Consider the following 12469-nt stretch of genomic DNA (forward strand, 5'->3'; position numbering starts at 1 on the left):
TTTTTGAAAAATAAATAATTAACGTTCATGTTAAATTCTAGGTTAAATTTTTCAACAAATTTTAAAAAGCCTATGATCTTTAAGAGTGTAATTATTCATAGAAATTGCATGATCAAACAAATCTGTCAAACTTTTTTCTTCATAATATTGTCTACAAATGTTTTTAAAATTTGTAGAATTAGTTTAATATATTTCCAAAAACTGAACTTAATATGAAAATGTTTTGAAAAAGAAATTAAATAACCAAATTTACCCTTGTTGTCGTTTCGCTTGAAACATTTGTATTTTTTGCCTGGAAACATTTGTGTTTGATCGATCTCTCAACGACATATCTATATTTAACAACATAATACAAAATAACATTAAACTATTAAAATAATTTAATACAAGATTATTCATTAACATTGGTATTTCATTGTTATATTACTTATTATATAAATATTTAAAATTGCTACTAGTGTATATATTATTTACTGAAATTTTCTACTACATATATTAATATCAAAAATGTAAATTAGTTTTAATATTTGGATATGGAGATTTTTTTCTTTTTCTTTTATTTTAAATATAAGTTTATAATTTTTTTATGTAATCAAATCTATGTATGTATATATATGTGTGTTAAGAAAAGACGCTTACTTGTGCAAACGGATGTATTGATGAATGCATATCAAATAGAGGAGTGTTTTTAGAGTTGAGAAACATACGGTATGGTGCATTGTCAATAACAAAGAGAGAAAAATGTGTTATATAGTATGATTTTTAATACTTTTAATTTAAAATATAGAAAATAGTGTTTGCTATCTATAGTTCTAAAACACACATTTTCCATTGCTTTTACTTTTGAAGTGCGGATCTACCTGTTTTGGTATGCGTTTGTCCTCCACATAGTGTTATTTGTTTTCAAAAAAAAAAAATCTAAAATAAAATAAAAAGAAAAACAGCTGTGAATTGTGATAAAAACTGAAATACATCATGCGTTTTTTTTAAACATTCAAGTTCTATGTGTAGTTGGAGACTTAATTCATTTTAAGAAAAATACAAACAGTAATAAATTATTATTTTATCAACTGATACAGTTTTCAAAAACTTATGTCCTTTAAATCAAAGAGTTAGATTTAAAATTAATAATTTTTACTTTCGTAATCAGATCACAATACTATCATATGTGATAATGGTTTGTATGTTTAATTATTTTTGGGATATAAGTTTCTGGTTTCAACACACTCCAATCTAAAATTTTCATCTCATACATGTATTTTTTGTTATAATAATAATTATTTTTTATTTATTTAATACTATATTTTAATTGGATATTTTTTTTTTGTATATCTTTAGGTTTCATAAATAATTTAAAATATATTAGCTTTTTGTACTTTGTAAATATTTGATATGAGTTCATTCAAACATATTATGGGTAGCTAGAACCGCTTGATCTATATTTGTTCCGCTATAACCGCTCGAACCACATTTATTCTATTTGATCCGCTTAATCCGCTCTGCTAGATCAGTTTTCCCCATTAGAAGTCGTAGTGTTTAGATTACGTACATTATATAACACATTGTGTTAACACTTTTGAACCACAAACAGTTCAGTAATATTTTTATTATTAGAAGATTGTTAATATTTGTGAATGGAAACTAATGTGTTTTGTCTCAATTTTACTGACAGACCGCTTTTCTTCCGCTACCCATTCAAACCCGATATAACTCAATGGTAGGATGTGAATAAATGGTTCAGTGTTATTGTAGGTTTATAAGACAATGGTGAGATTTGACTAGTATTCTATCTAATGTTTTGATTCATATAAGTACATTAACAAACAATGTGCTTTATTTTTTAAAGAAACAAGCTATAATAAAGAGGGATTTTGGGATAATTATGATACTGAGCCCAATGAAAAAGTCTTCAATTTCAAAATGGAATTACTGGAGAAGCAAATCCAAGAAACAAAAGTGATCGTGGAGAAGAGGACTTATTGTACTGAAAAAGTTATTTCTAGTGCTTATTTACTCTATACGCATCTTAGTGGATTGACAGAGTGAGCTGGAAAAGTTCATTCTTTCCGGAGAAATTCAAGAGAGCTAGCTTCGGTCTTAGCTCACCTGAAAAAAAAACAGAATTGTCAAGTAAGGGTTGACCGAAGTCAGTTATGTACCTGAGAATCAACCAATAAAAAATAGATAAAGAAAAGTGTGATATGAGTAGGCAAAACTAAATAGTGCATGTAGGGTAAACGAGGACTCTGGTCAGCTTTGAGCTGTCGAGTAAGGAGTGGCGGGCCTTTGGAAACCCGAGAAAAGCAGGGGAGTACTCTATACAGTGCGTTCTATTATGAACAAAACTTGGGTTCACTCCTAAAAGATGAACCTCTTTATTCACCTCTCTTTCAATTACCCAATAAAAACTTGCCATGTCATGTTATATTTAAACTAAATAATAAATTAAGAAAACGAAAAAGGAAATAAAATCTGGTTATTCACCCTCATTAACGTTGACATCCATCATCTCCTATTTTTTTTTTTTTTTTATAATTAGATTTAGCAATTTTGAAATAATACAAGAAGTTTAATAATAGAGACAGAATGTTTTGCATACGAAACTATTTCAGTTACTAAAAAATTATTACATGAAACCTTAATAAAATAATGGCTCATCAAAAGCATAATATGAATGTGATTTTGTGATTCTACAAAAGAAGAAAGAAAATCAATCTAGCATAATATTTTGGAGAACAAAAAAAAAAAGCAAGATAACAGAACTTTATGATGAACCACCATATTTTTGGTCAAATTCCTACAAAATATAAAATATAAAATTATTAAAATAATAACAAATAATTCAAATATAAATAGTAAGAATTTAAGTATTTACTTGGAACACTTGTAGAAAAAATGATCCAATTTGTAAGGTTAGGTTGGTGGTAACGACTTATAATTGGGTAGAGTCCTGAAGTATTTAGCAATTTTAAATAAGAGTTAGTATAAATAGATTAAGTCACATTTCGATGAAAATTAGACATAACTAATATGAATATATTATATCAAATACCTGAAATAATAATTTTTTCTTTGTTGTTGCATTACTTGATTGTTTTGAGGTACGCCAATTTTTTTGTTTCAAGAACACTCATATAACGTCCATGGTGTCCGACTTTTTTGTTTTTTGGTCGTCCAACAGGAGCTTTTCTTTTTACCCCACAAATTCAATATCTGAAGTTTGAAGCATCCATGCATTAGATTTTAAAAGCTCCTTTTCTTTCCTCCAATTTTTTGAGTAACTTAATGGCTTCTTCATTTGCACACAACGTCAATTCTATATGATCAGTAGCAACAGATGCAATCTCACGGAAAGTACGACATATATGGCTATATCGCTTTCCAATCGATTCCTTGACTGTTTCATTAGGTGGCTCTGAATGATAAAAAAATGTTTTTCGTGCTTTTGCCTCTTTACTCCATCGATTTAGAATGTAGTTAGATGGGATTTTTCTAACATTTTTCTTGTCCAGCACTTTCAATGCATGACGACATAAAATCCCGGCAAAACTAAAGTTCATGCAACTGCAACGTATCGTCTCGTTTGCAACATCATAATTAATAAAATGCTTCCGTGCTACACCACGATAAGGTAATTTATATTCATATACCATCTCATACTTACTAACCTTGTTGGCAACATAATCACCAATAACTATGTATTGTTTCTGGAACAAGCTAAAAATTTTGAGTGTATACACTTCCTCCGCATATTGCAACATCCTACAGTAGCACATAATACCGGCAAGGTATGCATCATATTGAAATCAGCAACTAATTCCTTATATCGTCGATCCTCCAACACTTTCTCGTAGTGTTCAAAGAAGCACAACAAGTTATAACTATGCTTCAAGTATTTTTCAAAATATTATTCATACTTTCACTACGTTGTGTGCTCACCATATCTGCTGTAAAAGAATGACGTTCATATACCATTGCCCATTTTTCTCTCAGCTCAAACAAATTCTTCAACCATTTATCCTCTATCAAGTTATGCTTCTGGAGCATATTACTCCATGCTAATAACCAATCTTCTTCTTCCTCATAGTCATATACACACTTACTAAAATCCATGGCAAATTGTTCTGCTCCATGAAATACATGACTCAACTTCTTTGCAGCATTTTGGTAAATATGCCAAACACATAATCTATATTTGTATCAGGGAATACCTTTACTATCGCATTCGCCATTGCTGCACATTGGTCTGTAAGAATTGTTTTTTGGTTGTTTTCCATACATTACTCCAAGAAAAGTCTCGAAAAGCCACTTATATGACTCGTTGGTTTTATCATATAAGAGAGCAACACCAAACACAACTGTTTGCTTGTGATGATTGACCCCGACAAATGGAACAAAGGGTCTATCATATTCATTGGTCTTATAAGTTGTGTCAAAGCAAATGACATCTCCAAAAAGATTGTAATCACTGATAGACCGATCATCTGCCCAGAATATATTAGTGATCATATCATCCTCATCAAGTTGCATTGAATAAAAAAAGACGAATTACCCTCTTTTTTTTTCTGAAAGTATTCCAAAACAGCTGCACCATCTCCCTTTTCCATTTTTGCCATTCTCTTTCGGTATATGTAATTTTGATAATCTTTCTTCAAAAAACCCAGATTTTCTTGCCCCCCAACTTCTCTACTCATCATTTCAACAGTTGCTTTTGCTGAAATCCCTGACATCTCAGCATCATCTACATGTTGTTTTTGACAGATAGATAATTCCTGATTTCCCTTCAACAAATGCTTCATAGGTGTTCTCACTAAATCATGGTTGTGGTTCGGCTCGAAAGATACAAGCTTATATTTTCCGGTCTTCTGAAGGTAGCAAGTCATATGAGCATTACAACCACACCGAGTGATTGGTTGTGATTATGATTTTATGACCTTGGGTTCTTTCCTATACCCTTGTTTTGAGCAAACATAAAGAAGCCTTACTACCTTCCCGTTTTTTTCATCCTCCGTTGTTTTCTTATATTGAAACCATGATTGCCTCCATACTTTTTATAAGTTATATATGCAATCTCATCAGAACCGCACTCCATTCCAATATATATTTTATCTTTCTTCTCATTATCATTATTTGCTTCTAAAGCAGCAACCTCTTCATCTTCGTGGATAGCTATTTTATCTTCTTCTTCAAATTCATTGGCCGAAACTTCGTTTTCACTTATTGAGTCATCTTTTTCTTCGACTAAAAAATCTTCACTTATATGATTACTCTCCATTGCAACTGTTCTTAACGTTTCCTGATCAACAAGTTCAATAACAACAAAAGAAGTTGGTCTAAAAAACATAATCCATAAAAAAAATTAACATAAAAACTCACACATGTATCAATTAGAATTAGTTGTCTCTATTCGCTCACAACCAGCCTTGAGAAATATTTCTTTAATAAAGATAAGAGAATCTGAAACTTTACCTGAAGTTGATGATTTAAATCAAATCAAAGCCGACTTGTTCTGACTTAGTTTCTGTATGATTTGAGATGTGATTTAAGAACATAACAACTTAAAGAACGACTTATCTTTATTATTATTTAGAAACTCACTCAAAACTAAATCTCTCTAGGTCTTTAGAACAACTCTCTATAGCCTCTTAATCTCTCTTGTGTCTTATGGAACATCTCTCCATAAGCCCGTATTTATAGATACTAGATGAGTACCCGCACTACGTTCGGGTTTATGTATTATTATTTACAAATTGTTTTATATAATGTATGTTCATATAAAGTAAAGTTGAATGCCTCGTTTTTGAAACATAAATATGATTTGTAATTGTTTTTCAAAAGTCCAACTATATTAGTTCATCTGAAAATTGAATATGCTTGAGTTGTTTTTTATTGTTGTTCTAGATTCTCAGTTTTTTTTTAATTTATATATCCTTCTTTTTTTGGTTATATGTTTAGATTATGAGACGGTGAAATTTTAGAAAATTTATTTCTTACACTAAAAATATAACATGTCTTTATTAATCATATTCAACTTGATGTTCTTGGAAAGTTTAGTTAAGTTCTTGTCATAATCTTATATCTTACGTATTAATTGTAAGGATAGCTCCTCAAACATCTTTAAAATTACTTGTTTTCTTAGCATAAATCTCGAAAATCTTAGATATATTTAATCTGCATATTCATTTAGTTTCTTTCATAATAATCGTCTTATTTTTAGGCAAGGAATATGTGTAGCATGTTTGGATTTTATGATCACTTTAGCCACTTAAGTGGATCTCAAAATTAAAGAGGATATATTGAATTAAAAAAATGTAGAAATGGTGATGGTTCAAGTTCTGATTAATTATATCCTCCTATTTTAGTTGTTATGTTGAATTAATTACTAATTATGTATTACTTATTTTATGAAGTTTAGGTGGCAAGCTCTCATGTGCTGATGTGTCAAATTGTGGGAGAGAGTTAGCCAACTTGACTTTTATTTGTATTTCCTATTTCTTATTATCTCTTCTAGAATATTTTGGAGAGATTACTTGCTCCTCAAGTAATTGGAATTATCCAAAACTTCAAAAATAAAGCTTTGAAGTTTCAGAACTTCTAAAAATAAGTTGAGTTAAAAGAAATAAAAGAAAGAGATAGCATCTACTCCTTATCTATTTCTGATTAAAATAAATATTTATTCATAGATAAAAAAGAGGAGAAAACGTCAGATTTTGGTTCTTTTTTATAAAATTTGTTGTCTTTTTAAATTAATTATAAACAAAATTTAAAAAAAAAAAAACATGAGGAGAAGACATCAGCCGTCAACGTTAGGAAGTGAACAATAAGACTTTTGTTTTCCAAGTTTTGTTCTTCTATTATTGCCTCTTATTTCCGAGGGAGTGATCGTAATTAAGTCATGTGGCGTTGATAGATATGGTTGCTAATACAATTACATAGATATGGTTGCTAATACAATTACTTACAACACAGTTGTCTAAAGTTTTTGTCAGTTTGGAAAACTTAGTATTTCATGTGATAATACAATTACTTACATTTTCCATCTTATACAATTACTTACATCACATGGAAGACCATATCTATCAACGCCAACAAGCTTTTCCAAGAACTGAATTTTGATCTCTTCACCATAATTTCATAAATCCATCACGAAAATCCTCGTCGTTCATCAAGAACTTGTTTGCTTCATACCAAAACATTCCCATCGGTTCAATCGACAATATCTCTAATTCAGCCAAAGTATCTCCAAATGTAGCTTTTTGATTATCTCGTGACCTTAAGACATTCAGTAAACCTTTATGAGACACTTCAAGACGTTGAAACCCTGTTTTAACTTGAGTCTCAAAGTTATTTTTTCTTAGATTTGTACGTCTAGTAGTCGTCTTTCGAACACCCGAGTTTGATTTATTTGTACGAGAAGGAGAACTTTGTCCTTGTTCATTAGTAGTGGGTATCGATGATGGAACAATTCATTGAAGATCCTCATCAAATGTTAGTTCTAAATTACTAGAAGAAAACATGGTATTAGTGACTACAATATCCCTAGCTAAACAGTCGGTTAATCGAAATTTATGACTATTTGGCTACATTTATGCCACTATATAACCACTAGTTAGCGACTGATATAGTGACTGTTTATCCACTACATGCGACTGTTGTTTTATAGTTTTGGTGACTGAATACTACCTCTTTGTGACTGATTACAGGTTTAATTATCGATTTAGCATGTTATTTTTGGAATCCTAATTCTATTGTAATTACGAATATATAAACAAAAAGGCTTGTACTTAACATTCAGAATCAAACATGCAACAAAATATTCAACATTCAAACTAAAGGTTAAAAACCCCAAACCAACACAAGTTCAAGTCTTAAACCAAACAAACAAACACAAGTTCATGTTTTCAAAGTTTAAACGACAAAGAAGAGAAGAAAGGAAAGCTTAGGGAACTCTTCTGTTGTATCTTCTGAAGCAGTAGAAGACTCGAGGAAGGCGAGAAAATTTGGGTCTGTTGCGGTCAAGTACTTCTTCACCATCATCAAGCGCTTGATCTCTGCTTGTTGCTCATTTGCAACCCGCTTGATCTCTGCTTGTTCATCTGCAACCCACAAAGCCTCTGCCTCACGATGTGCTTGTAGAGTAGCTTGTTCCTCTATCTCGTGGTTGGCTTTTTCAAGCTGTGATTGCAGGGTTGTGAAAGAAGAACTGGTTCCTTGGTACTTCCGCTTCCCATTGATGTAGCTCCTTAAGCTTCCAACTCCATAGTATTCCCCTCTGTCGTTTGTGATAGTTGACTGCCATCATTTTTGGTATGAGTTTTGAGAAAAACTTCACCAATAGTAGGCGGTCTTCCTAGTTCAACTTCCTGAAATGTTGAAAACAAAACAAGTCAAATTGTTAAGAACAAGAAAATTGGTGGTTTCTTAACAAAGTTTCTCATCTACTAAAGTAATAATAAAATAAAAAATAATATTATTTAATTTGAAGAGTTTCTTAAAATAGTTGGAAAAGTCTTTCATGATCTCTTAAATGATAAACTCTAGCACATTTTTTTAAAAAACTGTCTTAATTAAAAAGTATTATTTATTATTTTGCTATTATTTTTGTTGGTGAGAGACTTTGATAAGAAACTACCATTGTAGATGCTCTAACATTTTATAAGTAAAGAAAACAAATGTTCATAGTCAAAAGAACTTACCATCTCTTGCTAGGTTTGTAAGAACGACTTTGGGTCCGATACATGCTTATGAGGACCAAGACCATTATGATTAGACATTTGAGCTGATGATGTGATTGAACTCTTTGTTTTGGCTTCTTCTGTGTCCCAATAGTCACACATTTCTCCCCACAATGTGGTCTCAATCCACATATCTTTCATACGCAGTTGACAAATCTTATAGAACTTTTGTTCAATCACACTAGTCAGAGACGGATCCAAGTGTGAGTTTTCTAAAAAATAATGAGAGTTGATGTTAGTTACACAATAATAAAAAACAAAAAAGAAGATTGAGAGGAGTTAGATTTTTACCGCGAATTCGAGGAAGTATCTTTCTCTTCTTTCAGTTGGCACACATCTCCAACTGTAATATGGCCCAGCAAACTTGTTTGTAAAAACACTTGTGATCTTCCGAGTTAGCTTACCTTTGTCCTTACCAAACCTAGAATCAAACTAGTGCTTATTAAACCACAGTAAACCAGTTCATAAAATAGTTCTTACTGATCAAACCCCAATAAATCAGTTCTTACCATTAAATCAAACTACAAACAATAACTAAAACTAACCTAATCATACACTTAATAAACTAATGAGGCTGAATCACAAACTTACCAAAAAGTATCAGGCTCCAATGTGGGAGAGATGACAGTGGTATATGCCTCACGGCCAGGCGTCCTTAGCAGCTAATCTAAAGTAGCGAGCTGACCTACCGAGAGAGTTGGCTCTCTTGACAAATCATCCTCACATTCGTCTTCTTCTTCCTCATCTTCTTCATCGTGTGAATATTGGGCTTGAGAGCTATGATGCGACGATACAGAGGGTCGAGGATGAGGAAGTGGTCGTTGTTGATCCACGACTGGAGTCTGAATCGGTGCCTCGCGTTGAATTGGCGCTGAAGATTTAACCGGCGCTGTAGTTTGATTCGATCTACAAGGTAGACGATGAACAGATCCTCCAAATCTAGGTTGAGTCGATCCGGATGCTCGAAATGGAATCGATCCAGATCCGCAAGGAGATCCTTCGCCTGATTGGAAAAGTTGCGTCGGAGGAGGATAGTCTCTGACAGTAGCACCCGTCGGAGCCTGTGCAATCGGATTTCTATCAGGGTCTTGAAGTGGTGGTTGACGATCCGGCGGCGTGAAATCATACTGGCTGGGAAGACCCCTGGGCGTTCGATTCAACTCCTGGGTCTTCGATTCGATTTGGGGGAATCTTCGATCCCCTTCCTTTTCCTCTCTTGCCTTTTTCCACCACGAGTCTTCATCACTAGAAGCTAAGAAACGAGAGACTGAGAAGATTGAAGATGGATTGATGAAGAATTGGGATCAAATCGCTAAAAGGGATTAGGGTTAGGGTTACGCGACAAAATGGTTTATATAGTCTCGGTAGTGGACTCTCATTACTAGATCAAGCCGGTAAAAGCCCAATTAATTGACCAATTAGAATAAATGAGTCGCTAAATGGTAGCTGTAACTGACGACCTATTAGCGACTACGTTAATCAGTCTCACATTCAAGACTGATTAGCGACTAATGTATAATATAGACTACTTAATCGCTAATATGTCACTATTTAGTCGCCAAAGTTAACGACTACTTAATCAGTTGCCGAATTAAGTCGCTAATACCGTGTTTTCTTGTAGTATAAAGGAAATTGAGTCTCATTATCGTCTTAAGCTTCATCCACTTCTATGTCATCATCGCTAGGCACTTCATTTAGAGTTTGTTCGAGGTGTGTTCATAGAGTGTGCGGAGAATAGTGATCATCACGCTCCACATCATATTGGCTAGAAATTTGATCGAGTATCTCTTTGAAAGCAATAGGCCTGTTTTGCAACACTCACACGTATTTGCCATTTCTCCCAAATTCCTGAAATATAATGATAAAACTAGTTATAAAATAGAATTATATGTAAATACAAATAGATAATATGTTTTAATAACTCACCTGAATTCTATCTTCCCACCAAACGTCGGGCATATCCATCTTTCCTCTTATCGAATTAATCGAAATACCAATGCGGCCACTTAGTATTTTGTTACACTGCCACAAAATACGCATATAATCGAGTTGATTTTTCATCTCAGGCTTCCAAGTTAATCTAACTCCCGTCAATTCAAAAAACTTTGTATTTTACTAATATACCAAATTATTGTGTCAAATTTGAGGATACCAAAATTTTGCTTAAAACAAGTACCTTTTTTTTTCTCTTAGTCACGGTTCTTGCTAAGGAGCATTTTGGAGGCCTCTTGTCCAATTGGAGTCTCAATGCCTATGGTTAATTATTCAACAACCAATCAACCCTTAGAAGATTAATGATGGTTCAAGAGGAATCAAAGACCAGCGAACCCGAATCACCATAATATGGAAATTTGAAGATGTTACAAGTATATATAGCTGATGTACTTGCTGACGGACCGGCTGAACTACTTCCTGATTTACCCGCTGAACTACCTTCTAATGTACTGCACCAAATGAAACAAGACAAGGAAATCTTCCTTACTCTACACTTAGACATGTCAAAAAGCTTTGTTTGGCGGCCTGCAGAGTTTCTAGGTGACTTAGAGGATTCACTACACGCTATAAAATACACCACACCACATTTGATTGGACCAATTTTGAGCTATACTTACCATATTTGGACCCGTTTGTCATAAATGTCTCATGGATCTTTCCCCTTTTGTTTGAGCGTCAACTTAAGACATTCCATAACATGAAGAAGCTTCCAAGACGTCACAACTTCCTCTCCAAGTTGAGAAGATACAAGACACATCTCAGTTACCTTACTTGGACATATTCTACAATAATGTCCAACGACCATATTTTATTAAATATTGCAATTTTTTTATTGTTTTATAGTAGTAGAATATTATATTTGAGTCTATATAAGTTCATTATTTCGTTTATTGTAAAGTACCCTTGATCATATTACACAGTAATAGAAACGTTTTCTTGTCAAAATTGAGTTTTTGCCATTTTGTTTTTTAGTTTTTTTATGAGTTAGTCACTAAGTACTTCAAAAACCTGCGAATTAAGTTTGTTGATTGATTCATCATTCTTTATTCGTTCATTGATCGAGTGAGTGGATTATTCCACTGGTTGAGCGAGTCAATCACCCCTCTATCCATCAATTTCCTTTGAATTGATTCACACGAGAGAAGCGACCACCACCTTCGTCACCCCACCTTCCGTATGGCAAGCTTAGAAATGCTTGATCATTAAGTGATCTAAAGTTGGATTAGTTCCAATTCTTGCATCACAGTTTCAGTAGATTCAGAAACTTGCCATTGATTATAACCAAGCTTCAACGAGACTGAAGCTTGATGACGTTCAGTTTGTTGTAAACGAGAGAGGTGAAACACCAGAAGAGTGGTGAAGCCAGCTTTGTGTTCGTTTTACGATGAGAACAAACCAAGTTCGACGGATAAAGTGGCGGAGTTGATCACGTTACAACACGAGGTATCTGAAATGGTTTCGACGATCGAATTCAAAAGAGTCTTCTTGGGTGAAATCAGTTCCAGATCAATGAACTCGAAGATAAGATGAAGTTGGTGAAGAAGAAAACTTAGGAGTTGGTTACAAAATGTGACTTGGAGGCAAAAGAATTGGTTGAGGGTGTGGAAAGGAAGCCTTGTATTTGGAGGTTGTTGAGAAAGAAGCGGCGTAGTTTTGAGGTTAGATTGCAAGAAGCAGTGAAGCAGAGTGATGAAGAGGTCCAAGCATGTGTTGGACAACTCTTTGTAGTTATCGATTCG

General features: G+C 33.2%; 3 pseudogenes across 3 annotated transcripts; all 3 read right to left on the minus strand.

Annotated features, from left to right (window-relative positions):
* Positions 1-3236: 3236 nt before the first annotated feature.
* On the minus strand, positions 3237-5275 carry AT4G08596 (annotated as a pseudogene; the record flags this gene model as incomplete). The annotated part of the gene is made up of 1 exon: positions 3237-5275.
* A 2633-nt stretch (positions 5276-7908) lies between these two features.
* Positions 7909-9871, minus strand: AT4G08598 (annotated as a pseudogene; the record flags this gene model as incomplete). The annotated part of the gene is made up of 1 exon: positions 7909-9871.
* Positions 9872-10406: 535 nt separating this feature from the next.
* AT4G08599 lies at positions 10407-10562 on the minus strand (annotated as a pseudogene). Its single transcript has one exon.
* Between the last annotated feature and the right edge of the window lie 1907 nt (positions 10563-12469).

Source organism: Arabidopsis thaliana, chromosome 4 (genome assembly GCF_000001735.4).
Source record: "Arabidopsis thaliana chromosome 4, partial sequence".
Taxonomy (NCBI): domain Eukaryota; kingdom Viridiplantae; phylum Streptophyta; class Magnoliopsida; order Brassicales; family Brassicaceae; genus Arabidopsis; species Arabidopsis thaliana.